This window comes from Falco cherrug, chromosome 3, assembly GCF_023634085.1.
Source record: "Falco cherrug isolate bFalChe1 chromosome 3, bFalChe1.pri, whole genome shotgun sequence".
NCBI classification, from domain to species: Eukaryota; Metazoa; Chordata; class Aves; order Falconiformes; family Falconidae; genus Falco; species Falco cherrug.
This window is the reverse complement of record NC_073699.1, coordinates 28,607,973-28,635,586: the sequence shown is the minus strand read 5'-3', so window position 1 is coordinate 28,635,586 and position 27,614 is coordinate 28,607,973. Positions and strand designations below refer to the sequence as shown.

The following is a 27,614-nucleotide window of genomic DNA, read 5'->3' as shown; positions in this document are numbered from 1 at the left end:
TGCAATAGGAGTAAATGTGCAAATAAACCAAAATGTAATTTAAAAAAAGTTTGGATGAGGAAATGAGAGTGACCCATTAGACTAATGACTGATTACAGCATCTAAAGCTCACAGAGGCTGGCAGATGTAAAACCACAGTACTCAGCAGCGCTTGCCAGTGTGCACTGTTTAAAAGTCATGCAGGATGTGGTCACCTTTCCGTGTGCTCAGCTACAGAGTGTTACAAACCCCAAGAATTTATTTCTGTTGAAAGAAAGACACTCAATGAAGCAGACACAGAGTTAAAATTGTGTGCTGTTAATCATAAACATGTAAACATTTTCAGTTACAATACCCTTCATTTCTCCTCCTCTCTTCACAGACAGACGCATGTATCCGTACACACATTTACATGTAGGAGAGAGCAAGTATGTGATGCAATCACATAGTGTATGGTACCACATGGGAAAATATATGCATAGTTAGTGTGTAGCTATATGAATTACTTGAAATTTAGAAACAAAGTGTATGACTGAAAGGGACCAAGTCAGCAAGTCTACTTCTTGCACTGCAGCTAAGATAATTACAGGATGCTTGCCAAAACCCTTCTTACATCTTATAACGGCTCAGGGCTGCTTGCTCTAATAGTTACCCGTGTCTCTTTAAGTGATACCCTATTTTATTTACAGCAGCTCATACACAGATGTTCTTGGGCCAGCCTTGTCCTTTCCCAAGTAACTGTTGTTCACTGTCCTCCCTGACCTCACTCTCCTTCCAGTTCTTACTTGAGCTATGGGACCGAAACAGCCCCTGGTATTTCAGACCAGCTCTCAAAGGGCTCAGTGCACCAGCATTAATATGTCCTTATTTCTACTGAAGAGATCAGAGAGGCTCACTTTTGCTGTCTAGCGATTACTTCACCCTGTTGCTCACCTCGGTCTGGGGCCAGCCAGAATATTCGAGTCTTCGTCATCTGGATGCTCATCCATCTGCTCTAGATGTGCATGCCCTGCATGCACATATCTATCTCCCATGCAGTACAGAAGCATTTTGCACTGGGTCTGTGCAAGATCACTGTGTATCTGAGCCAACTTTTCCATTTGACACAACAGTTTAAGAATGGGGGGCATGCATAGGCTCTGTCCACCTCAATTGTATCCCACACATGGGTTTCCTCTGGCTGCATGCAGTTGGTGAAAAAGGCATCCTCGCACCCCTGCATACATCGAGCACCTCCATGGTGAGTCGGCAGCAGCTCATCTCCCACTTAACTTGTTTCAGACTGGAACTCAATGCTTCTGGGGACACAAAGCCCCCAGCAAGGTGTGGGTAGGTTATATCCCCAAACCAAAGCACTCAGTCTCATTTCAAATTAAATTTTAAACTAACAAGACAGGCAAGGTATCGCAATACTGAATGCAACAAATTTAGCATGGAGATCAGTAACCAATTAACCAAAATGGGATCTTTCCCTCTGCATCCCCTAAGACCTTGCACAGCTCAGCACCCATGAACAAGGATCGCTCCTGTGCAAGGCTCACCACCACCTCGTGTGTCCACCGTGAGAGAAATTGCGACATTTGTTTGTGTGTTTTCTCCCTCTCTCAACTTCAGAAAAGCAGCTGGACGTTTTAAAATTCTCACAGATGACATGAATCCAAAATGATCATTTAGTTGCTTGGTTTTCTTGTTCCTGAGGTGGAAAATCATTTCCTTTGCAGACAATTCACGATTAAGGGTGAACTTTGTTACTACCACCAAGCAGTGCCCGTGGCCTCATACCCTCGTGCTGCCCTGCAGGCTGGCACCTCTGGCCACTTCACATCTCCCACCCACCTGAGCAGGACCATGCAAGTGTCAAAGGATATCCCCCCCAAAAAATGAGAACAGAAATAGCATTTATTTTTCATAATTATAATAAAGATGGTCCTAACTAGAGAGATCTTCAATCTAACTTTGCAAATAGAAATATTGTTTTAAATACCATTAACGGCATAGTAATAGCCATATTGCAGAGCTACTTCTACATTGGGGATGCAGACAGCAGTTTTGGTTAACATTTATGCTGAAACATTAACTTACAGTAAAATGATCCTCCTTCTGCCTGTTTGTATATTGGCTAACTAATAAATATCCTCTTTGTTTCCTTCTGTCTGTTATATGCTGATAGTTTTGTTAGCTTCCTTCATCTCTTTGTTTATAAAATGAATAAAAAGCAATTAGCCAATTCAGGAGTGACTGAAAGTCCTGCTTTGAGAAAGTAATTTCTTGAACTTGACTTTGTGGAAAACAACTCAGCTGAAGAGGAGATGTTGTGAGGAAGCTGGATGGGGTTCTACCAAAGGCTACTTTGATGCTTCTGAAAATTACTGCAAACAAAGAAAAATTAGTTTCTCGGGTTTTGTAAGCGCTTTCAGATCTCAGTTTTTGATAACAAGAATACTTCTAAAAACTGAAGCGGATGCTGTCAGTTCCTTGGCAGCACAGGGCTGGAAAAGCAGCCACCCACAGCACCAATGCCGGCCGCTGGGCTGCGACCCACCTCCCCTGGCCCCACTGGCAGCCTCGCTCCCTCGCCTCGGCTGCTGTGGATGGGTGGGCTGGTGGGCCGGGAAGCACCTGTTTCTCTGCCAAGTGTTGTCTGAGGTAGACAGCCAGCCTGGAGGTACCCAAGGTGGGGTGGGAGTGAGCCTACCCTGGAGCCTGCATCACCCCCAAACGCACACCGCGAGGCTGGTCTCACCGCCAGCCAAGCGAGAAGGAGCTCCGTAACCTGACAGAAGATGCACTCACTGCGGTCAGTGAAATTCTTCTGAGGCTTTGTTCCCCTGCTGGGAAGAGGCACCATTTTTACCTAATAGATCTACTTTATCCTGCTGTTTTCTCCCTGAGCTCAGCCCAGATTCCAGTGAAAACAGCAGTAAGATATGCTCTTATCCCTACGAGCAGGATGCTCTACACTGTCGTACAAACCATCTGGCTTCACTGACACTGTGCTGCTCAGCAGCTATTTTCAGAGACAAAAAAAGTAAGACAAATTTACAGAGGCCTACAAACATAGGTCTAGTTTACAAAAAAATATGAACCCCAAACTGCTGTTCTTTTCTGATAGGTGCTGCTTGCTATAAGAAATAGATGCCATTTCTTCAGGCATGAGTAAAAAAGTGAAAATTCAGGCTTGCAGCTCTTTTCATCAGCAGGTTTCCAACACACCCATAGGGCTGACCACACACTGTCACTTGCTTTTAAAACACTACATGTTAGAGCTTCTCTTTTCCCCATCATGAGCTCCTGGCATGAGATTTCCCCCTGCTTTTCATCTTCTGATTTACAGTATGGTCTCAGAGAAATATGCTTTTACTGGCCTGTTTTGACAAGACAAATTAGTCATTCCTGCAGTCATTCTGCATTTCTGCAAATCAGTTGGCAAACCTTGGGATAGATGACACCCAGGGTAAGCACCTGGGCAGCACATGGTGGGGCCATGGGCACTTGTGCTGAAACACTGCAGTCTTCATAACCCTCCTGCAGCTGCACTAGCTGAACTGCAAACACCAGAGCCAGAGTGCTTGTGCTTTGTGCTCTGCCCCTCTCTCTGATTTGTGTGCATTCATCTCCAGTTGCCCTCCTCTTCAGAAACAAGGTCAAAATCAACACAACTGGAGAACTACCAGCAGAACCAAATGCAGTTTTTCTCTACCCTCATCCCTCATCCCTTATCCACTTTATGCCCCTACTCAAATGACACTTGATGTTGTATTATTATTAATTATCAGGCTGGTTTATTTAGAAAAGGTTGTCTATAAATAAAAAGTAAAGATAGGGAAAAAGAATTACATCTTTGGGTTGTTAAAGCAAATTTTATTGTCTCAGCTTTAAACCTTCCAGGTATCTTCTTTCTGGCTTTGTTCACTCAATAGGTACAAAACAGGTTTCTGTTTGACTTTGGAACTTATTTTCACTTGTAGAACAGAAGCCCAATTCCAAACTGGTACTGGTACTGAGGTAGTGAGTAGGCCTTAAAAAAAAAAGAGTGAAAAGGATTATGAAACTCTACAAATCTTACAAATCTTTCCCAGTTTTCTGTAACACATACGAGGAGCAATTTAAAGCCTGCCTAAACTGAACAGTTGGTCCATTCCACTAATTTAAGGAAAGCAAGGCAGCAATCTGAAAAAGGGCATCATAGAATTTAACAGTCACAGGGACTGGTAAAAATGGTATTCTACTGAAGCCATTATCAACTGCTCTTTCTACAATTACATTTCAACCTTCGTGCATAAAATGTGTTGTAAAATGCAGAAGAGGGAAGAGCATATACTTCTGATATATACATAAGTATATAGCATTTTGTCTATAAGCAGAGAAATCTTTTCCTAGCAGAATAAATTACAAGATTGTTTAATTGCTATAAAAATCAAATAATATATAGCAATAATTGTGTACAGCCACCCAGGAAGCACAGATACAGAGCAAAGTAAAACTGCCTAAAAACATTCAGGAGCTGTTGGTGTCACAGCCTACAAAATGCCATTTCACTTAATGCACTACAGTCTACAGCATTAATTACCGAGCTCTGCTTGGGAAAAGTCTTGCAAGAATATAAATTGCTTTTTCTTTTTGCCTACCACAAGAAACAAATAACCCTTATCAAAGATCATTCATTCCCTGTCACACGGCTACAATGACTGCTAATAAAAAGTAGCAACCGAAATCAAACAATGGAAACTAAGAAAGAATAAATTAGAAGATGTCATGAGGCTTTCCAAAGGAGCTTTTAGCCAAGTCTGGGATCACTCCTATTATGTGTGCTAGGTCAAGAGAGTCTAAGCTTGATGATATTTCAGCAAAGGCATCTGCGGAGCTTCTCTGTTGTGGGCACGCTGGGGTCCCTGTTCAGCCCCCATCCTGCAGCAGAGCTACGGGTGGGCTAGGCAGGTGGTGTGAGGGCAGCAGGCAGCCAGCACCGGGGCTGCCCACGTAGGCAGGGGGTCAGGGCAGGGGTGAGAAAAGCCCTTTCGGGGGACTTGAAGCACCACAACTGTATTTCTGAAATGCTCCAAGCCTCACACTGCATTTTAATAAAAATTACTTGCTTCTTTAAACAAAAACAAGCACAGAAATCTGCTACACCAACACTTTCCTCCTAACTTCAGAAGATGTATGCTGGCATAAGCTCAGACTTCTTTCTATTAAACTGCAGATATTTCATCTCAAAATAAAAGAGTTACGCAACCACATTTTGTACCCCTGTTCAGGACCAACTGCTAGACCGACTCCTGTATTACACAGGAACAAGATGTTCTGTCAAAACTATTAATACCAAGTCTTTCAGGAAAAGGTGGACTATTTTGGCAGCAAATTCTCATTTCCAGTGGAGAACAGTCCAAAAGGAAGTAAAAAACCCGGCCTCCGAACACAAAACAAGGAGCACTTGTAAACAGTCGAGACATATTTCCATGCTATGGAGTATGAACCTGGGGCATTTTTAAAGTTTTTCCTTCCTTCCTTCATGTATAATCTTATAAATAGTAGTCAATTAAAAGCTTAAAACAAACAACGTATGTCTTTTTGAAAAATGTTCTGTACTTAACAATAGCCAAGATCTGGGTGTTTTATAAGCGAAGCAAGCTTCATTACAGCAATCGGCAGGCACCAAGGTTGCTCCTGCGTCTCCCAGGGAGCCGGGACCCCCCTGGCCCCTCCCCGGCCAGTGCCCAGGTACCTGGCCCTGCTGCACCAGCAAACCCACACTTGTGGTACATCCGTACCAACTGCCAGCACCAGCCTCTGGGCTCCAAATCAGTGATTTCTCAGGAGCTGAGCTCGAGCTGGATGTGGGGGATAAGGTGGTATATTGGAAAAAGGGACACTGTCTGAGGTAACACCACCAGAAACATTTTTCTGAGCAGTTTAAGGCTCCACCATGCTTTAGCCATCTAGGCTATGGATTGAATTGAATGAGCTTTTTCAATGAACAGAAGCTTTTATGAACTAAACTGAGCAGGATGCACGTGAAGCAACCAGAAGTGTTCAGCAGAGTATAAATACAGGTGACTATGTCCACATCCTACTGTTGGATTTGCAGCTCAGCATATTCTATCCCAGCAGCCCCATGCAAAGACCCAATCTAAATGCTTGTGAATGCCAGCAAAAACTCCAAGGAAGCCATCACTAAGGCAACATGAACAACCTCACTACCCCAAAACCATCAAAACAGCCGAGCACCCTCACCCCCACAACATATTTTCCTTCGTTTCCGCTGTGTAGCTGCCCACCAGAAGCACAGTTAACTCAGCAGCTCTGAAGAGCCCAAGGTCACAAAGTAGCTCATTGAAGTCACTTTACATTTTATGTTGTCTTATTTCAAATTTGCACTACTGCCTTTAAAAACAGGAAATCTTCTACTGGTTAAAAATATCTCTATCTCATCTAATTTTGAAGAGGCTTTGACCTTCCTTGCTGAGAAACTGAAGGAGGGGTCTTTTTTGCTTTTTCTTTTAATTTAATAAAAACCACCCAACTGGAACAAATGCTTTTTATTGGAACGTTAGGACCCTAGAAACATAGCATTATGTCATGTTGCCCATTACACCTTTCAATTTCCCCATCAAATTACCAATATTATATGATCATCCAGAGTCTATGAAACATGTAGATGTGTGAATTCACATGCACGCCGCAGCCCTGCTGAGCAGTATGTGCTGATGGTACCACTCCGGTTTTATTTTATTTCTGGACAGTACAACGGAGCTGTGTTTTCATCAGGTCCTGGCTGCTCCAGTAATGTCAGTAGTACTAATTTTCAGAAGTCCCAGTGATACAAAAGGGAAAAGGGGAAAGAAGGGATGCAAAAAGGCAACTTATGAATCTTAAGGAAGTTCACCCATGAAGGCACAACATTACGGGGAAACGCGGTCACAACCCTCCTGCTGCTACTATGCCTTATGGAGCCCATTTCATCGAGCAGAATGTTCTTACAGACAACAAACAAACATAAAAAGTTATGAAACAAACCTGATGAAGTATAAAAACAGTCTTTCACATCATTTCTTACTTGCGGAGCAGCACACAGCCTCCTCCTGTACCTCTGAGGATTCACCACCTCCCACAGGCCTCCCATAAGTGGCAGGCACAGCACAGCCCTCTCCAGTGCAGATTGTGGCAAACAGCTGGGGACAGAGGCTCAGGAGAAGAGAAATTCAGAGAGGAGAACTTCATTAATTCTCCTTTCCAAGAAAGAAAGTCACAAACCAGACCCACAGATTGCCAGGGCTGCTGGATTTGCTATTCAGATCAGAAACAGTCTGGCTTTTCTTGGCAAAGCAAGTCCCGTTAGCCACTTTTCAGTGGGGCAGGTAAATTGGAAATGCATGACAAGCAGATCTGCATGTCAAAAGAGAAGTTAGGACCACCTACGGTTATCTTCTACCTGATGGTGTTCTTATATCATACACTATACATACCATAGTGCATACTACAGGTATAAATTTAGTTCTGGCTTTACAACCAATGAAAAGACCCTGCTTGCTAGCGCTGATTTGACAACATCAATTTTTAGTGCTCCCATTTCCAGCTGATACCTTGCGTAGCGCTTTTCCACGGTGCCATGCTTAGCGCGTTGCCAGGACACCACAGGGAAATTGGCTGCAAATGTACATGCTCCTCCAGCACCACATCTCAGCATCCTTCCACCAGCGGGAAACCTTACATATTCATTAGACCCGAAAACCATTAATTCCAGCACATGAGTACCACAGGCTTTGAAAAAAATGAATCTTCTAAAGTCTCAGTATTTAGCAAATGCTTCTCACTAGTTGATTATCTCTTCATCAAACAAAAGCTCTACTCATGCTGTTGACAATCATAATATTTAGTGAAACAGAAGAGAGTTGTAACTGATCAAGTCTTGTTCCATGGGTGGGTGTAAAAGCAATTGGTTTAATTCATTTTGGAGGTCACAGAACCATAGCATTAAAGCTCATTTTGCAACATTTATATAATTGTGTTGTTTGAAAACCACCTTCTCCTTTTAATCTTTCAAGATTTGCTTTAGCTGTTTACAATCCCAACCAGCATGCTGCTGTGGCAGCATGGCAGCAGTGCCTGCACAGCATCAGCACACCAGGGCTGGGGCAGAGCAGCGCACTGCCTAGCACCTTCCAGCACCTCTGAGGGGGCTGCCCAGGGGTGCACAAAAGGACCTGCTCCCTGAACCCCACCAGGGATGCTGAGGAGGGTCTCTCAGCACAGGACAAGGGAAAACACATGCCAAGGAGCTTGCCAGGACAGTGTTTGTCTACATCTGCTCTTTCTCCCAGCAGTGGCCAAGATGGGACCTCTCCAGGATCAGGGCACGACCTGTCAAACATCACTTTGGCTCTTAAGAAGCTCTACTATTTCATCCCCACAGCATTAAACCGCCCGTTCCCATCTCCCAGCATTGGTGACCAGCAGTCAAAGCCTGTACCAGCTCTCTTCTCCTATCTTGCTGGCTTTCTGGCTTAGATGTACCCATCCTTCCCTCCCTTTCCCTGTCCCACTCTCATTCCTGCTCCTCATCCTCTCCTTCTTCTTTACCTCCTCTAACCCATCCCAGCTCCTCATCTCCTTTGCCAGTGTCATTTTCCAGCCCCCTAAGCATCCCTGCAATGTCTGTCTTAACACTTTCATGGTCTGGCCTCTCCACTGTGTGGGTGCAGGAGAGAAATCAGAGGCACCAAGGCTGATATTCATGGCTGGGGACAGGAGAGCAGGAGAGTGGGAGAGAAGAGGGCAGGGATGAGGTTTGAAAATAAAATATCTGGAATCAGCAGCAGCCACAGAAGCTGCTGTTGAAGAGGAGGCTGCCGACCTCCTACACTTACCCCTTGTGCTGCTTTGTCAAGGCAAACCCTAAGGGACCACAGCCAGCTCGCACACCCACCAATGAAACTGCACTGCAAGGCAGGTGCAAGGCATGCAAGTGGTGACACCAATGTGCCTGGTACACATTCTGAAGTGGGAAATGCCTTCTCTTCCATCACCTGCTGTCCCTCCCTCCTTTGCCAACAGCAGTCAGCACCTGAAACCTCCTTGCAGGGGCTGGATATGTACTGGCACTTCACCTCATGCCCTACGCTGCTGCATGGATGGTGTTTGCACATGGCTGTAGATCTCCATCCACTGCAATGACAAGTAAAGCTAGGGATGGATTTCACACTGGGGAGGGGAAGAAAAAGAGGGGGATAATATGTGCATGAAGCATATGCTGCAGTGCCATGTCAAGTGACAAGCCAGGTACTGGATGTCTAGAGAAAATGCAGGCACTGAAATCACGAAGCAGCGTGGCTCAGCGAACAAGCTTCCACCCACTTCCAGCAGCCAGCGTTAGGAATGAGCATTTGGATTTCTGCCACCTTTATCCTTTACTTTCCATTTTAAATTTTGCCCTTTTACAAGTCATCCTTCAAATAAATTCATTCAGAATGGTGCAATAGGATGTCACGGTTTACTTGTGGCTAGGGACGTGCAGTCTGGATGGCAGACAACATGCCAGGGAACGCCGGCTCACCCACTGAGCAGTGTAACTCTGCTGCAGCCCTCATTCATGTAGCACACGGGTTTCCCTGCTCCAGCCCAAGCTGTCTTCTCCTTGGCTGGGGAAAGCCAGCCAGCTAAAGGACGTTGGTGTCACAGCCTTCAGCTTCCATACAACACACTCATCAAATATGAAGCAGCACTGCGTTATCACTTACCACACTTTGTCAGTGTGCTTGGTACATATCACAACAGAAAATCAGGAGGGGTGCTGATGCGCTAGAATGCAGCCTATGACCATGCAGGGTTTTAAAACCATATGTACATGGGCTTATACACACACGGAGTTTCTCATTCAACACACCATCTTCTATAGTCTTTGTGCCTCCTATGTTGTGCCTCTGGCACCATGAGTTTGCACAGAGCTCACACTCATGCCTGGCCCATCTTCACCGTTGGTGCTTTGGGGTGGGAAAGGCAGGGAAATACAGCACAGCAAGTGACCTGTTGCAGTTTGTTTCTTTGGTGGCTGGCAGGAGAGGAAACACGCACCAGGCACTCCCTCCCTCTCTAGCCAAGGAACTGGGACTAACTCCAGCCCCTGAAGATGCAGCTAAAGCCAGTGATCAGAGAAGCTCTTAGTCTTTTTACAGAAACCAGCCCTTTTGCAGCCACTCCTGACTCCCAGAATCACTGATGCTGGTGGGCATTTCTGGAGGTCTCTACTCCATCCCCCTGAGCCATCAAGCAGATTCAGCCAGAGCATGTTGCCTTGGACAATGTCCAGCTGGGTTTGGGGTTTGCCAAGGATGGAGACCCCACAACCTCCCTGGACAGTTGGTGCCAGTGCTTGACCACCCTCACAGCAAATCCCCCACGAGCTTGTCTGCACCTCCCAAGTATGAGGTACCCAGAACCAAATGGTGATCACTCTGGGAGCCCACTGATGCGGTGTTTTATCCAATTCATAAAATGTCAACTTTTAACCGGAGGTAAAAATGTCCACCTTTCCTTCAAATCAGGAATTCTGAGAAAGCCCTCACAAGCTACCTGGGAGCCAGCCAGCACTGTGAGCGGCTGTGCTGTGACAGCCTGAGCAAAGCAGCTGCCTGCCACACACAGGTGTTGGAAGCACACCATAACATGCTCAGTCTCAAAGCCAAACCCCCTGGAAGCCCTGCAAGATAGGCTCAGCAGTTCTGAGGGGTTTAGGAGACCATCTTCAGAACACTTCAGAACACCAGCCGTATCCTGGGCTGCGTCAAAAGCAGCGTGGCCAGCAGGGCAAGGGAGGCGATTCTGCCCCTCCACTCCACTCTGGTGAGACCCCCCTGCAGCGCTGTGTCCAGCTCTGGAGCCTTCAGCACAGGGAAGACATGGGCCTGTTGGTGGACCTGTTTGAGCTGGTCCAGAGGAGGGACACAGAAACGATCAGAGGGGTGGAACACCTCTTCTATGAGGACAGGCTGAGAGCATCAGGGTTGTTCAGCCTGGAGAAGAGAAGGTTCCAGGGGTCCTTACTGCAGCCTTTCAGTACTTAAAGAGGGCTTACAAGAAAGATGGGGGCAGAGTTTTTAGCAAGACCTATTGTGACAGGACAAGGGGTAATGGTTTGAAACAGAAGGAGGGTAGATTCAGACTAGATATAAGGAATATTTTTTTTTTTAATCATGAGGGTGATGAAGCACTGGACCAGATTGCCCAGAGAGGTGGTAGGTGTCCCATCCCCAGAAACATTCAAGATGAGGCTGGACAGGGCTCTAAGCAACCTGATCTAGTTGATCTAGTCTCTGCCCATGACAGGGGGGTTGGACTGGATGACCTCTAAAGGTCCCTTCCAACCCAAACTATTGTATGACTCTATGATCGGAAAGAGCCAGAGGCCATGCCTAGCTAGAGGCGGTACTCCAGGCTTTCTCTCCTGCAGCTGCAGGCCACGGAAGAAACAAGGTTTCTTGCCTCTGGGCAGGCTACACATACTAGTGCCTCAGGAACCTGCTTGAGCCCTGCCACATCTCACTGCAGGGAACACAGGAGGAGTGTTTAGGGATGAGTGCATGCCCACCATTCTGGTCCTACGCATGGAACCCGGACACACAGCAACTGCCAGGGGAGGCGGACCAGGAAAGATGCAGTGGCCTCCCAAGCAAATTATCCTGATTTAGGCAAAGCTCTCTCAGAACTTGTCTTAATTTTATCTGATGTTTATCAAACCAAAAGTACTGAGTGAAATAATTCATATTCAGCTAGCTGGCAGTGTCCAAGGAAGGTCTGATACCCAAGGTAGGGTCCGTTCACCCACACATGCACAAAAGGCATCTCACAGCCCTGCAGAGAAAGTGTACTTGTTCCCATATGATGGATGTGTGTGTATACATATATACACGTGTATATATATAAAGCAAAAAATCATGTTGGATTTTTGTCAGCATTAGTTTGCAGACTCTTGATGCCCCTGCAAGGAGGTGTTTGGTGAATTACTCATTTCTAAGTTTCCTCCCTCTCCCAGAATAAGCATTTCAAACTGCCAGATGCCAGTTTACTGTTTTCAGACATGAATCCTGTTCAATTTTTGGCCCACCTTTTAATCTTTTTATTATTCTGTTAGTAAGAGAATGCAATACCTACTGATTATCATGTGAAAGTTTGACTTCATAATATTTGAAATGTTTGGGTTTCGTTACAATTAAAGATGCAGAGGAAGAAGAAACCCCAGTCCCTTTGGCCATTCTTTGTGGCTTGATTCACTGCTGTTAATCACTACGCATTGTTTACAATTTCTCAGCCAATTTCCAATCAACAAGAAACTGCAAACTGCTCATACAAAAGCCAGTCTGAATTACTTCTGCAAGCGAGATTTCCCCAGATGGCCAGTCAAGCTCTGTTCTTATATAACCTGGCTGGTGGATTTGTCCTGAAGATGAATTTGAACAAGTGAATCAAACTCCAGAGACTGACGAATGCCCACAGTCCGGCATCGCTGGGCACAGGGTGGGCTGCCAAGGCCTTGATAGAACACACACGTGCGGGCAGCTGCCTGTGCTGTCTGTGCCTGGTTAGTGGGGCCACTGCTGCTGCTCGCTGCACCAAAGGTGGCACCTTGTCTTCTTTTGGTCACTCTCTGTCCGAGCAGGCAGCTGCAGTGGCCCTCACAGAGCCCATGAACAGTTGTGCTGCTGACAGCTCAGGAGAGGAGGGCAACAGGTGCTTCCCTGTGTGCCCAGGGTGCTGGCTGTCTTCCCCACTGCCAAAAATCCACAACCCCAAACCCAGATGCTCGCCTGTGCTAGAATCTGCTCTGAATAAAACTGGTCTGGACTCTGCTGCTGCTCACATTTCTCCCTACTGTGCCTGTTGCCTATCACAACATTTGACTTGCAACGGAGAGTAGAGCCAGCATATCAGCATGACTTTTCAAGATCATTCTTCCTCTTAGAAGATGAAGATCCATGAAATCATGGAAGATCCAGCATTGCTCATGAGGCTGTAGTTCATAACACTGTTGTTCCCATGGGTTGGATGCTACCAGACACGTTTTCAGAGCTGTCTTTTCCAGGACTCTTTTATTTTTCTGGCTAATTTTTCAGAGTCTTTGTTCTGCCCTAATCTCCTACCCCCTCCCAGACAAAGGCACACCAGCTCCACGTCCATATTACAGACCTGCCCATGAAGGGGCCAACTGTACCACCCTTCCCATTCTGAAGCAGCCTTCAAGCAAGGTATATTGTTGGTCCCTCTCATCCTTCTCCATCACCATTTATGGCTCACCTTTACCTGAACATGTTTGGGAAAGCCTCAGTAGCATGATGGTTTACAGCTGGAAGGTATTTAAATGTTCCTTTGCCTATGCCACACCTGCTATGCCCACTGCAGCATATTTACTAGTGTTTTGTATTGATTCCAGATTTGCCTGTTGTAGACGTGATAAGTTTACCAATATTAATTCATGCCACTTCTGGTCACCATTAACCTAGCTCATATCTTCAGGAACTTTCTAAAGTTAATTTACAGGCAGGAAGCAGGTAACAACTTCATAATGCATATAACAATATTTAGGAGCCACTCATGAATTAAGACCAAGTGCACAGCTTAATCCAACTAGATTGAAACCAGCTTCCTCAAAAATGAAGCCTTGAGATCTCTTAAAGTCAGCAGTGAGTTTGGCAGAGCTGGTCATAACACATCTTCCTCAATAGCCTCAAATCTATTTACAAAATGGTTAATTCAGTTCTAGAGCATTTCCTCAAAGGTAAATATTATCTCTATCATAGAGATTATAAAGTTTTAATGAAGCCTCTCAGTCACAAAGGGAATATATGGGACACAGATTAAGTAATTAACCTGAGATCACGAAACTCATGGCACTTTATTCAACTATAAAACCATTCTTTCCTGTTAATAAATGATCAAGTCTACTTTGGATGCATTACTAATTGTTAGTGAAAAATATCTCCTAGCAAGCCCTAGAATCTTTCATCATCTCTCTTTCTATCTTGGAGTGTTTTATTTCTTTTTTCCTGTTTTTTGTATACAGTGCCAAAGTACTACGGCACTGTTCTACTGTTAAATTCCCTTTTCCCTTACTTGGAAAATAATTTATATGTTTCTCCACCACTCCTTGATGGACTTTGGCATTAATAGCATCACCTTCAGCTGATTTATTTTTTTTTTCCCTCCTTCTCTGTTAAAGGCAGGGACCACAGCAATTTCAAAAGCTTGCATTTCAGTACCATTTAAGCAAACAATGTAAATACAGAGTAACTACACAGTACGGTCATAAGCAAGAGCCAAATTTGCCCAGTTTTAGGAACTCCAGCAACAAATGAGAAACAAAAATACCTTTGTCATACAGTATCAGTAATACTCCGCTATTTGGGCACTCAAGAGACCAATGTGTTACAGTCCAGTTAGAGCGTATAGAAAGACTTCAATAAAAACAACTATAAAGGGAATTAAGGGTAGGAGAGAAAAAAACAGAAGCATCACTCACCCCAAAAGGCTGAGTGTCAGAACATTTCATTTCAGCATTTCTAGAATCTAATGACCAATTTTATTAATTACAAAGCCGACTTGACTTGATTCAAAATGGTAATTTCTGCTTAAAATTTTACTTCTAAATTATGGAAAGGGAATAAGTTATTTAAAATGGAAACAAATACTTTAATTTAGATTGAGCGATGTAGTTCATATCAGTCCAAAGTGATCTCTTTCAGGTTTTTCTTCTGCTGAAAAGTAATAAAAAGAAAAAATAATTCTCTCTACATTGGAAAGGAATTACATTTTCCGGATTGCAGCATTTTGGTTTTCATTGGGGTGAGGTGGAAGGCAGCAGCTCCAAAACCATAAATCCATTACTGACTAAAATGCTCAGGTCCCCAGACACCTTGCACCTCTTTCTTTTGTTTCAGGGAGGCCCTTCATGTTGCCTCAAGACAGATTATTTATTTCTTTCTTACCCTTTTGCAAAGGTTGATCCTCTCAGCCCAGCTGCAGCAACAACCCCAGAGGTAGCAGCAATACCTCCAGGCAGCACAACCACCCAACAGGCAGCCCAGCACACCTAGCAAATTTATGATTCTTCTCCAGAGCCTGTGGGATCAGGCTGTCACACAAGTCTTGCATCCAGCCGCAAGTCACTCACTGCTTCAGTTTGAAGAAAACACAGGTGAGGAGGGACATTGTAGTCAAGTCCAACCCAGTTAGCTTCACATAAAACACCAGTTGCTGCAGCACAAACAAACTAGTAGGCTGCAACAAGACTTTTACCATCAGCCAGATTCTACTACCTATGCTATTTCTCCTTCCTCCAGAGACAAGACCACACCACTCCTCCACCATCCAACCCCCACCCTCAGTGCTATTTACTTAGTGGAACGAGCTACAGCTGCACATCATCCATGTCAATCAACCCACTGCCTTTGAGGCAAGGCCACAGCTGCATGTTATCAATGCTAACCAACCCACTGCCTTCAGTCCTCTACAGAGGGAGGAGAGCCCCCTGGATCTCCTCCTGCTGAGCACCACCCCTCACCACCTCAGTGGTCTGGGGGTCTGGGAGCTTCAGGCAAATCCTCCACAGAGTCACTGCTTTCTTCCTTGGCAAACAGTTTATTTCCACTTTTCTGCCCATGGTTTTTCCTTTCCTTCTCCCTCTCAGCCCAGATTTTTCTCTCCTATAAAATCCAGCTACCTCCAGACCTATCCCTGATCCCATCCTTCCACCAGTTGACTTTCCCCAAAGCTCGGGTTTTTAGTTTTGCTTTTCAAGTTTGCCTATGGCAATAGACATTTCTTTTCCCAGAGGGCAGAGGGACAGAGGCTTGTGCTCCAGTGGAGTGTAAGAGGGTAAAACCTACAGGTGCAAGAGTGTCTGCTAACACCCTGTGTGGGTTTCAGTTCTTGCATAAGCAAAACCAGAGACACAGCAGGACTCTGCAGCTGTGTCCACTCCCCGAAACGGGGTCTGGCTGCCTGTGCCCACAGGCAGCTCTGGTGTGTGGTGCAGCTGTAACCTGGGATCAGCCGTGGGGAAGGAGATGCATGAGAAGGGGCTGCAATGAGCCCTCTCGGGGCCTCCACCCCTCACCTGGGAGATGCTTTTCAGCTCAGGCTCTCAACCTTGGTCCCTGCCTGAGCCATGCCACTGCCTCTCCAGGTCCTTCTCTGACCTGAGTCCATAGGCTCAGCTCTCCATCTGCCTTGACCCCAGCCAAACCCTCAGCCCTGCCTCCGCCCAGGCAAGCCTCTATAAAATCTAAAATTCCTACACCAGTCGTGCCAAATTAAGACCTATAGACAAGTCTCCATGGTAACTGTATGTAAAACAATTATTAGAGATACCTCTAGCCATGCTTCTATACCTAGAAGCAGCAGTTTGCTTCTCTCACATTTAATCCAATCACTAGCAGATTAATAATATGCAAAAGAAAGAAAAAAATCATTGGAAAGGCTGTAAATGCAAACATCCTTCCAGAAAAAATAGCATGGAGGGAGAAATCACACCACCGGTGTGTGTATTTTTATGAAAATATGCAAGCTTGGAGCAACTCTTAGCCCCATGTATTTTTTTAAAAGATGCACTCGTTACTTATCATTACATAACTCACAATTAGAGGAAAAGTGCTTCCAAAGTCTAATTCCTTCCTTGCATAAGTGACCTATTTCAATCAGTTTATTTACTTGTTGAAAGAGTACCTGTCATCTTAGCACATTTCCTATTGCCCTTTTCTTACAGGAAGCTAAGGATCATGCATGTTTTTCTAAATTAACATGCTGTAATCTGCTAGCTTTTCAAAAAATCATATACTACATTAGGCCTTATTAGATAAGAAATTTGTTTTCCTCCCACCGCATTCATCCTGCCAACGAACATCAAGGGACTGCAGCATCCCTGACACTCAGTGATAAATCAGGGTTAGACATAAGGAAAGTGATATTCCACTGAAACTGCACAAGGAAGTTTAACCCAGGAGCATCTCATTACTCAGAGCAGACATAGCCCAGGATACTGGGATATAATGTCCTGATTAAAGACAATTTGGGACCTCGGTACCAATTTCCATTTAATGCTACCCAATAACAAGATCCATGAGGTATGTAGCAAGAGACAAATAATCTTCCTGTAGGGTACAGCAACTGGTTTAGCTTGGTAATTAAATTATTTCCTATGTATTGTTTGGCGGAATGTTTTGGGATACTTGAAGGGCAAATAGCTCTACTTGAAGTGCGCTCTCATTGTTTACAAGGCACTTTCCTAAGTATTGGAAAGCAGTGAACAAACATTGACAAATAAAACCCCAATAGAAACCCAAAGAAGGTTGTTATGCTGGGGAGGCATCTGAAATGCAGAAAAAAGTTAAGATTATTTCTGATGGGTTTGGGGGTTTGGGGTGTTTGGTTGTGTTTCTTTTTTTAATTAAATGGCTGTAATTCTGGGAATCAATCTTAAAAAAATTACATTAACCTCCAAGGCTGTGAAACCCACCCACAACCACTGGCTTCAACTGGATTTTTGTTCAATGGTAGCTCCAGATTTCATGGCTGTTCTTGACACTATGAATCATAGGCACAGAGGATCTGCATTTCTGAAAACCATATCATGTCATCTGACATCCAACAGCTGGAATTCAGGGGTAATTTTGAAAAGCCAACCCTAGACAACCTGCAGAAGGTCACGCAGGAGCGCAGTGGCAGGAACTGGGGGCCCTGGGTGGCAGGCAATGCTCACAGGTCATTCTCGACAGCCCAGGGCATGAAAACACAGGCACACAAGGACATGATGGAAATATGACTGCATAGGAGCTCCCACACAAATGCAAAGTGTGTGCTTCCACTGACCCACAAATAACTTCTTGAAGTCACTCTTCTAACCAAGGTAAAGAAATGGGAAAATGCACTGATGTTGTTACTAACCTCTGCTGGTACACTTGCAAACATACATTTTCACTTGCAAAATACATTGTTTACGTCATAAAAAGCACTCCTTTAATGAAGCACTTTCTTAATATATCTCCTTGTACTGACATGTTACTTTAAGCTCTCTTGTTTCCTCACTTTAATTACTTCCGCTTAAGGAGCTTTGCTTGCAGAAATTCTGTTGGACCCCTTGACTACAATATTAGTGAACTCAAAGTCTGTGGTTCATAGCTGCACTGTCTTTGGGTATTGAAGCAGCGTGTTAGTGTCACTGCTGTTTGCAGCAACAAACACACGACATCATCTCTACAGCACTAGAAGTATTTCTCTATCCCTGCTTATATCAGCTCCTCTCTTCCATCCACTTGCCCTCTGCCCTCCCCTTCACATCATTGCTCTACAGCTCAGCTCCTCTTCTGCTAAAGCATCTCTCTACAGATCTCTTCCTCTCATGAGAACAGTTATCCCTGGCAGCACCTTAAAGGTCTGGCTCTAAGTCAGGCACCTCCATGGAGTGTGGTGTAAGATGTAGTGACAAAAAGCAGCAAGATAAATAATTGGAAGCATTTCTTTGATTGCTTCACTGCTAGCACAGCTACGATTTTTCTGCTGCAGTATTACACACTTGCATTTCTGAAAACTCATCTGTGTATGTGCCTGCAAAACCTAACCTGTGCCCATACTCCTTCACACCCCTCGGTGTGGGAACTAATGGCAGAGTGTATGAGAGGAACCATGGCAAAACTGAGAGTCTGGGCATGTGGTACCAGACTGCACCAAAACTGAGAGGCACCGCTGCTCCTGCAGTGTCAGTGCCTTCAGCCCAATTCCCACCCGTCTGCAGCACCCCCTCTCTTCCCACATTTTTTTATTCTGCCCCAATGAGCACAGATTCATTTGTGGGGGCAGTGGGGAAGAAGACCCAGAGAGGACCTTCTGCTCTGTCCTCCCCAGAAGTGCACCAGGGCAAAGCAGAGCTGCTGGGCAGGAAGGACCAGTAGGTTTGAAGGTCTCAAGAGGACAGTGGATGAGGTACACTGCTGCCATGGTCCTGCAGCCTTTGAGTAAGGGTTGACGGAGGGAGGTAGTCCCAGCATCTCCAAAACCATCTTGCATTGCATCCTCCGTTCCAGAAGTAGGCAGAAGCACAGAACAGCAAGAAGCAGTTTGGAAGTGGGGAGAGAAGGGAGGACAGAAAAGATCCCTGTCACTTTTCCACCGTTGAGGTTTAACCCCAGCTGGCAACTAAGTACCACACAGCTGCTTCCTCACTCCCCGCAGATACCCTAGTGGGATGGGGAGGAGAATCGGAAAAAAGGCAAAACTTGTGAGCTAAGAAAATTTAATAATTAAAATAAAATATAATAATAATAACAACAGTAATAATTATAATAACAGCAACAATAATAATAATAATGAAAAGAAGAGAGGAAAAGAGAGGAATAAAATCCAATGGGGAAAAAAAACCCCAAGTGATGCCAAATACAGTTGCTTACCACCCCCTGACCGATGCCCAGCTGGCCCCCCAGCAGCCACCAGCAGCTTCCAGTCAACTCCCGCCAGATTATACACTGAGAATGATGTTCTGTGGTATGGAACATCCCTGTGGCTAGTTTGGGTCAGCTGTCCTGGCTCTGCTCCCTCCTGGCTTCTGGTGCACCCGCTCACTGGCAGAGCATGGGGAACGGAAAAGTCCTTGATGCAGAGCAAGCACTACTCAGCAACAACTGAAACACCAGGGTGTTATCAACATTGTTCTCATACTAAATCCAAAACACAGCACTGCACCAGCTACTAGGAAGAAAATTAACTCTGTCCCAGCCAAGGGCAGGACATCCAACACATACCTGTAACCCTATTGAACTTCCTAATCCAAATGCTTTCACCAAACGGAGGAACTTGTTGGTGTAACAGTACCTTTCTCTTTTTCTCCTGTTTCTTTTTTTTCCCTTTCTCCTCACATCACTATCCTTAACGACCTGAAGGCTTTCTAACACTCGTGAATGCAAATCCCACCACTTGGCCCAACCAGTGGACTACCCCCAGCTGAGGAACTCCAGCTGCTGCATCTTTTCACAGAGGTGTCCTTCCTAGGATGCATTTCAAGTACATGGCATCTCATTGTTCTGTAAATACTGCAATGGCCATTTTAAATGAAAAAGAAGAGGGAAAAGGCTGCAGTATAATTAGAGAGAGATACCACCAACCAAGGAGCACTGATAATAGGGAAGGGTGCCATGTATCAGATTCAGATTATGACCCTCACTACACTGGAGAGCTGATATTTTTCTGTTTGCCCTAGTTCTGCATGTTAAACTGTTTCAATGCGGAGCAAACTGTTCTCCTAAATTATATGATCCTCTGCAAAATTCAAAAACCTAAGAAAATCAGGAAAAAAGACCCTCATCAAAGAGTTCAATGATGTGTCAAAAGCATTTTTAAAAAATAAATAAAACTGGCAGTTCTGTGGAGAATTATTTATTATTTCTAACATTCACCCTTCTGCTGGTTCTATCACCAAGTGCAGATACAGGTAGATATTTAAGAGGAAATTGGCTCCCATTTTATGACGGAACAGCAGCCATTAAAATTTTTCAGTTATGTTTTAATCCACAAAATGCACAGGCTTCTGTTTCACCAGTTATAATGCCACAAAGCTGTAATTAATATATGCCAACTGTATATTTGCAAAGGTATAGCCAATGCAGAGAAATGTATGTAAGTCACAAAATCTGGACAGAGCATTTTCATTCTTATCAGTAGTTAATTAAACATAAATCAAGCCATTAAAAGAACTGCCAGCCCATTCTACCCTGGCCATGTTCTGTTTCTTTTTAAATATTTGAAAGGCAACATTCTCCTTAAAAGACTTATTTTAGAAATAAAAGCCAAACTAATTTCTTAGCTGTCTTGACATGTTGATGACAGCTCCATAAACCTGTGTAATTATAGAAAATTGAGTTCTGATGTTTGATCCTGAACATACCACTGCAAAGAAGTATTATGGAACAGTTTTTGAAAGCTCAGTTGCAGTGGCTGGTGGACACGTATTCATCATGCTTTTGCTTCACAAGCCACCACAAATCAAACCTGAGGATATTCCCTGGGGGCATCATTCAGAGGAGCAGTCCAGACCACCCCCTTGTGGAATGACCCTTCAAGGTGCACACACACGTGTGCCATTGCACGCGGGCAGATCTGAGTTTATAGCCTGTGCACTTCCATGGCTGCCAGCAACAGGTTGGTGCCACAACACACGGTAAGAGCTGGAGAAGTACTGCTCTCATTGGGTATATAACACAGCCCAGTGCATCCCAGTAAACACAGGCAAGTGCATAAAATGTGAGTTGATCTCCAATTTGGGCAAACCTCTGTTTTGATGAAAATGAAATTGATATGAATAGTTTACTGTTCTGGAGATGTATAAAATGATAGCCTTTTTTCCCATAGCGTTTAGGAAAATCTAATCTCTTTCAATACAAGAAATCAGGGAGTTAATTGAACCCATCCTTCACTCCACAGTGAAAGTTATAACAGACCTTAATGTTAAATAAATGTACTGAGAATAGCCAATCTTTGACTTTGGACAGCATTCCTCCTGTAATTTAATTGTGTCCTAACGTAATCAGGTTACTTTCTGTCTCTTACTGAGACTTTAAGGACAACAAGCACCCCTTCAGTAGCAGGGTTGCAGTGCTGGATCTATTTCACTCACAGAAATAGGCAAAATCCCATTTTGGCTGACAGTGATGGGGTGTCTAACCTTTCTCCTCCTCCTCCGCATGCCGAGAGCACTGCCAGGGCTGTGCCAGTGCTGCCTGCAGCTGCCTGGGGCCGGTGGACAGCACTGCTGAGGTCAGTGTTATTTCTGGGGTCCGCCCTCAGACGCTGGAGAAAGTCAATTCCACCCAACTCTCCTTCAGAAGCATCTTCTGGAGAGCAAGTTCACAGCATGCAGCATTGAAAAGATGGTGTACAGGAGAGCCACTGCAGTGCCAAAATGTTACAGACTGACTTGCTAAGTAGATGTGAAAGATCTCTGCCAGGAGATTTAGATCTTCAGAGACTGTCCTAAAATGAACTTGAGAGAATCTTCTACAGTACTTTAATACTAACAGGATTTATACGTTTATTTAAAAAAACCCTTCCGCATGAAAAATCCCCAGTGCTTTAGTGACTGCATGTCAAGAAACCATCCTCCAGCTCCTAGGTCTCAGCCTCATCGCTGAGAAAAGAGTTTTGCAGGGATCCAGATAATAATCCCAGCACAAAATGGGGTTGTTTTACTTTTTTCCATGGGAACAATAAGGGGAGAAAGAAAAAGTATTTGAGAAGGAGAGGACGAGTACTGGAAAGCAACAATAGATGCCATTTTAAGCAGAATTCAAAGGAATAAATAACATAAACACTAAGCAGATTACCTATGTTGGTAGAGATAGATGAGGTATGTTTATAGGAACACAGAAAATGGAATATGCCATCGTAAGAATGTTTTTTCCTTGGGTGTTAAAAATAGTGACTGTAAGTACAGCCTCTTCGTGGCAACAGGAACTGTATATGCTCAGCATTCCTGACAATCCAACAGACACGCAGAACCCTCAACAGCACAGATCTTTTCCATCATACTTTTCTACTCCATCTGCCCTTCCTTCCCCCACCACGGATATTTGGTGACGTATTTTATGGCACAGAAGAGCCCAAACATCCCCCTAGCAGAGACCAGGCTTTCCTTTGGCCCCATCTCACAGTTCCCATCCCCAGCACTGCCAGCTCCTGCAGGGCTACCCCAGTTTGCAAACAGAGGCAGGGGCTCCCAGGCAGCTATAAGCCACCACAGCCATTTTATATTGTCCTGTAGATGCCTGCAGAGCATCTCTCAAGCCTTACAAATATAATCACGCTCCTACAGAATGCAATGGCTTCTAAAATGTTCAGTGGGCTCCCAGTGTAAATACCTTCACCTTGGGTTGCACACGCACTGCCGTGCACCACGCTGTATTTATAGCAGTACAGGGGTGAGAGAGCCCTGACACACACCATTTCTCCAAAACACCATTGATCAAGGAAGGATAGAGATTTTTTTTTTACTTCCCCCCCCCCCCCCCCCCCGCCCCCCCTAAAAGATAAGTGAATCCTTTGCTCCACCGGTTATGGCTATTCCTATTTCTCAAGTAGCCATCATACCTTCACCGTGAACTTCACCACATCCAGCTTCCTTGTGTCTGCCACTGCTCAGGTCATCCTCGTGTCAGTCGTGGCCAGTCCAGGTTTGGGACTGAACATACCACTTCTCTACAGACACAGTCCACATGAATCCTATTTATAAAAGGCATCAGGGATTCCAAAGAAACCAACAACATCTCTGCTTCAACACAGATTTCCTCTTTTAATAGAGACTGAACAGAACCTCTCTTTCTCAGAGGCCAGTAGCGGACACAACGGTAAAAAAATCTACCTTTGTCAAGGAAAGAAAGGTCACCAGTCCAGACCTGCACCCCTGGAAGAAGTGCCAGGCACAAAGACCAACTGCCATATGATTATGATAAGCCCCAGCGTCTCCTTCAAAACTGTTTTACATGAACAAGTAAAAGAAATACAGTATAGTTGGGAAGGAAGGGATAGGGCAAAGAAAAACAAACAGGTAAAAAAAGGTTTTAAAGAAGAGAAGAAGGTGGCAGCTTCCATTGTCAGTTCAAAGCTTCCCTCTAAGACTATTTGCCTACCTTATGTAAAAGGCATCTGAAAAAGTTCAAGTTTCCACAATGATCCCTACAGGTATAATTCTTGCCTAGCTGCAGAAGCAGTTTAAAGCTTCTTTCAGTCTGTTCATTTCCCTGAACTAGATCCAGATTAAAAGCAATCCCTCTAAAGAAAAAGAAAACCCAAGTACCTGTTAAATCTATTCCCTCCAATAAATATCCATATCTGTATCAGGTGTCCTCAGCTTCTATAATCCCTGTACCTCTGCCTGCCATTCAATAATTTTTTTAAATAGTAACTTCCTAAGAGATTAAATGAAGATTAATCCTTTGGCCTGTACTCCTCTGTGCAGAAATGATACATTTCTGATGCTCTCTTGAGGGTGAACGGAGGTCGAACCAATTGTAACTGATCCTCTGCACGTTTAAATCATACAAAGACTCTTCTTTCATATTTGCTAATTGCACCTGCTGATACCCTGTGTAAGTCACCTGAAGAAAAGCTACCAAATGCTTTAAATCTATTGAACCAGGCAGCCTTGTCTCACTGCACAGGATGGTTTCCAGTGATGTGCAATGCAGCAGCTGCAGGTAAGCAGCAGCATATCACACTGCACCTGCCCAGGGACCATCCAGGCAGAGATGCTGCCTTTGCTCCTGCTTAGCACCTAGCAGTAATCTGTCTGGCTATAAAAATTCCTCAGCTTATTCTGCAGAGGCCTTTTTACCTAGTCTGTTGGCTAACCTTCTAAAAAAAAAGGCCATGGTGGAGCTGGTAATAACTTGGAACAGCTTTTTAACCGCAAAAAACATTGTAGAAATTAAACAATTTAGGCTCCTTTAAAAATTCCACGTTCTTCCATGGTAAGCATTCTTATATTTATTATTCTTGTATTTGAATGTGATACTTGATTATTTGAAATTGCCTGAACAAAACCGATGCCAGAATAGTTCAGCTCAGTGTTCTTTTCTCACAAATAAATAGTATTTAGATATTTGCTGCTTCATTCACCCAGTGGATCCAGGAGTCTGTAAACAACAAATTATTTTAGAACACTGCACAACTGCTATTATTTTGTCTCATTGGTCCGCATACCAGTTAAATTGTCCTTATCCCGAGCAGCAAGCTTTAAAAACTTGGGCTGCTGTGTACTCAAAAATATAGAGATTTTTTTTAATTAGCCGTGACATACCCAGCAGTGTCTGTCTGCTGGCATGGAGCAAGCTGCCTAGCAACAATGCAAAAAAATCCTCCAATAACCCCCACTGGATCACAAAGAGTCTGTTAAAAATGGTAATCTCTCTCATAGAAAAGTAGAGATGGTTTCAATTAAGGGCAGCAATTCTCAACTTGTTATTTATACGCAGTGAGCTAAAATAACATTCATAAAGTATAAATACAATGTGAAAAGGCCATGCATAATTACTTAAAACTTTAATTTGCAGTACGTAACTTGCTATTCCATCTGTAAGCCTTTTGTTTTGTTTAATGGCAAAAACATTCCAGCTAGGTCAGACCTACACTGGAGTTTATACAGCGTAGAAATCTCAGCAAATAGGGCTGGAACAGGCTCAAGGAGTCATTAGTCCATCCCTAAGCATCAAGTCAGAATAATTTATATCTAAACCATTCCAGATCAATAAGACTTTACTTGTTTCACAAAACCTCTAAGTCCAAACAGTAGACAATCTCCCTTGGCACTCCGCTCAGTTGCCTGGCTCTCCCAACAATTAGAAAACATTGGGAATTCTCTAACCTAAACCTCCCTTGCTCCAATCCTGCTTGTTGTAACGGAGCAGCCATAAAGAACAATAAACATTTTTTTAGCAATTTCTGACGTACTTGAAAATGGCTACCATGTGTCAGTCTTCTGTTGAGTAAACAACTCCAGCTTTTCTCAGGCTTTCCTTATATAGCTCATACATTGTTACTGAATTGCTTCCTATCTCTTCTGGATTATTTCTCCCACTCCTTACACTCCCTTTTGCCTTGCATATTGAGTAAACACATGCTCTCAGTCCAAGTCAGCAGTGATAGCTCTAGGTCTGCGGCCATCCCTTCCCCAGGCACTGCAGGACCCAGGTGACCTTTCTCTTTCTTTTCCTATCCTTTTCTGGCTTCACCTGGCTCTTGTGGATGATGCTGTTCATGTCACTGAGCAGTGACCACCACTGGCCTTGCTACAGAAAACTTGGAACTAGACAGAGGTGCACACGCGAAGTTGACCCTCCCCTTGTGCCAAGACCCCATTTCACCCCAGCAAAGGGCAAACGTGAGGCTGGAGGCAATAAGCCCCTGGGCGGGCTCTCGCCTCCAGCCCTGCAGCCCCACCTGGTCAGGCAACAAAATGTGCCCAAACCAACAGCATTGCGGCTGGCTTTACATGCACTCTGGCCAGCTTATCCTCTGGGTAACAGAGCATCGCTTCTTTGCAGGTGGAGCCCTGGGCTCCAGATAGGACATGACCCTCCCACCTCGGCCCAACACAAAGCACCAGGAGACCATGATGGCCCTTGGCTGCCCTTGGCAGTGACGGCTATGGGCAGGAGCACCCAAGAGCCTTACAGCTTATCCCACCTTGATCATAAGGGAAAATCCACCATCTCTCTTTCAAACTAATTTTGCTTTCCCCAAAGGAATAACTCATTAAAGAATCACAATTGAAAGCCTTTAGGGATTGCATCCTTGCAAAACAAAGTCCCTAGTCCTTTCTCAGGAACAATGAATTGTGCTTTTTTTGATGAAACAATAAAAGGACTCAGAGTCATCCAGTGGATTAGCACAAACATTTATCCTAACTTGGCAGAGATACAAGCAATGAGGAAAAGAGTCCAAGAAAGGAATAAATAATAGATAACCTCAGTACCTGGGGTCAAAACACTGGGAAAACATTCCCTACACAACACAAGCTGTGAAATCCCATCTTTTGAAATATATACTTCCAAATTCAGAATGAAATGCCAAAGGAGCAACTTTGCTTTTGACCAGATGTTTGCATTTTGTTGATATTTTTAACAATTACCTGACAACACTTAATCCAGTGCTTTGAAAAGGGGTATCACTATGTGAAGTTTTTCTATTGGTATAATTATGAGTAGACTTCACTGCAGAGTTTGGTAAATTAGGGTCCTCCTAGCTCATACACAGCATGTGCATAGCTACTCTGCAGCTGTAAAGTCTGCATTATCACATGAGAAGTTAACTTTTTTATATATATCCTGATTTATCAGGGGTTCTTCTGAAACATGCAGGATACACATACATATATATTATTTTTTATAATTTTTTGTCACATTAAGTAGTCAGTTTTCACCCCCAAAAAATTCTACTAGAATTTTCACTTTTCAGCAGTTTTCCTTTTTGGTTATTAAAGTGACTGATTTCTTACCTTATTAGTTTTTATTCCTCTGTTCTTCTTGCTGGGAGTGGAGTTTTGACTGTGGCTGGCTCTAGAAGCAATGAAAAAATGTGATCATCCTCAAAGGTCTCAGTCAATTGCTCTGCGACTCACACTAATCAATCAAGTCCAAACCTTTAAATTTGACTACAAAAGGCAAATCTTTCCTACCTGTCCCTCTCACTTCTCCTCTTCAGACAACTACATCTTGGTGTGTTAACTTTCAGCCTGTTCCTGCTAGTTTCTCTGTATTAACCAAAGTGGGTATTTTGGTTTTTTAAGACAGCTTAAGCAATGGGTTGCAGACACAGTTCTTGTGTCTGCATATTTATTACGGCAAGGGGAAGCTGTATACTCAGGGGCATTCCTTTTGTTGCTGGCAACATAATAACATTTGCTTAATTGTGTTTTATTAATGTTAATATACCCAGAGGCTCAGACTCTGCCTGCACATTTTTGTAAATTGAATTAAAGGAAAAATGAATCAGAGTTAAAAGACAGCTGATTAATTTTATTCACTTGCTTAAGGGGGTTTAAGCCAAATGGTCTCCACATCTATTTTTCTTTAGAGAACAGACTTCATAGCCACAGGGCTAAGAGAAAC

At 44.0% G+C, this 27,614-nt stretch overlaps 1 long non-coding RNA gene across 2 annotated transcripts in view; it reads right to left on the bottom strand.

Moving 5' to 3' along the window:
* The window catches only part of LOC129735746 (uncharacterized), a 54,730-nt gene extending 27,413 nt beyond the window's left edge, over positions 1–27,317 (bottom strand). The window contains exons 1-3 of one of the 2 annotated variants that reach the window (XR_008731589.1): positions 27,182–27,317; positions 27,002–27,062; positions 3,775–3,997 (exon numbers count right to left, since the gene is read on the bottom strand). This is a non-coding gene — a long non-coding RNA (uncharacterized LOC129735746). Of the gene's footprint in view, positions 1–3,774; positions 3,998–27,001; positions 27,063–27,181 lie in introns of those variants that run through there. The other variant, XR_008731590.1, reaches the window with a different exon arrangement.
* Positions 27,318–27,614: the final 297 nt, after the last annotated feature.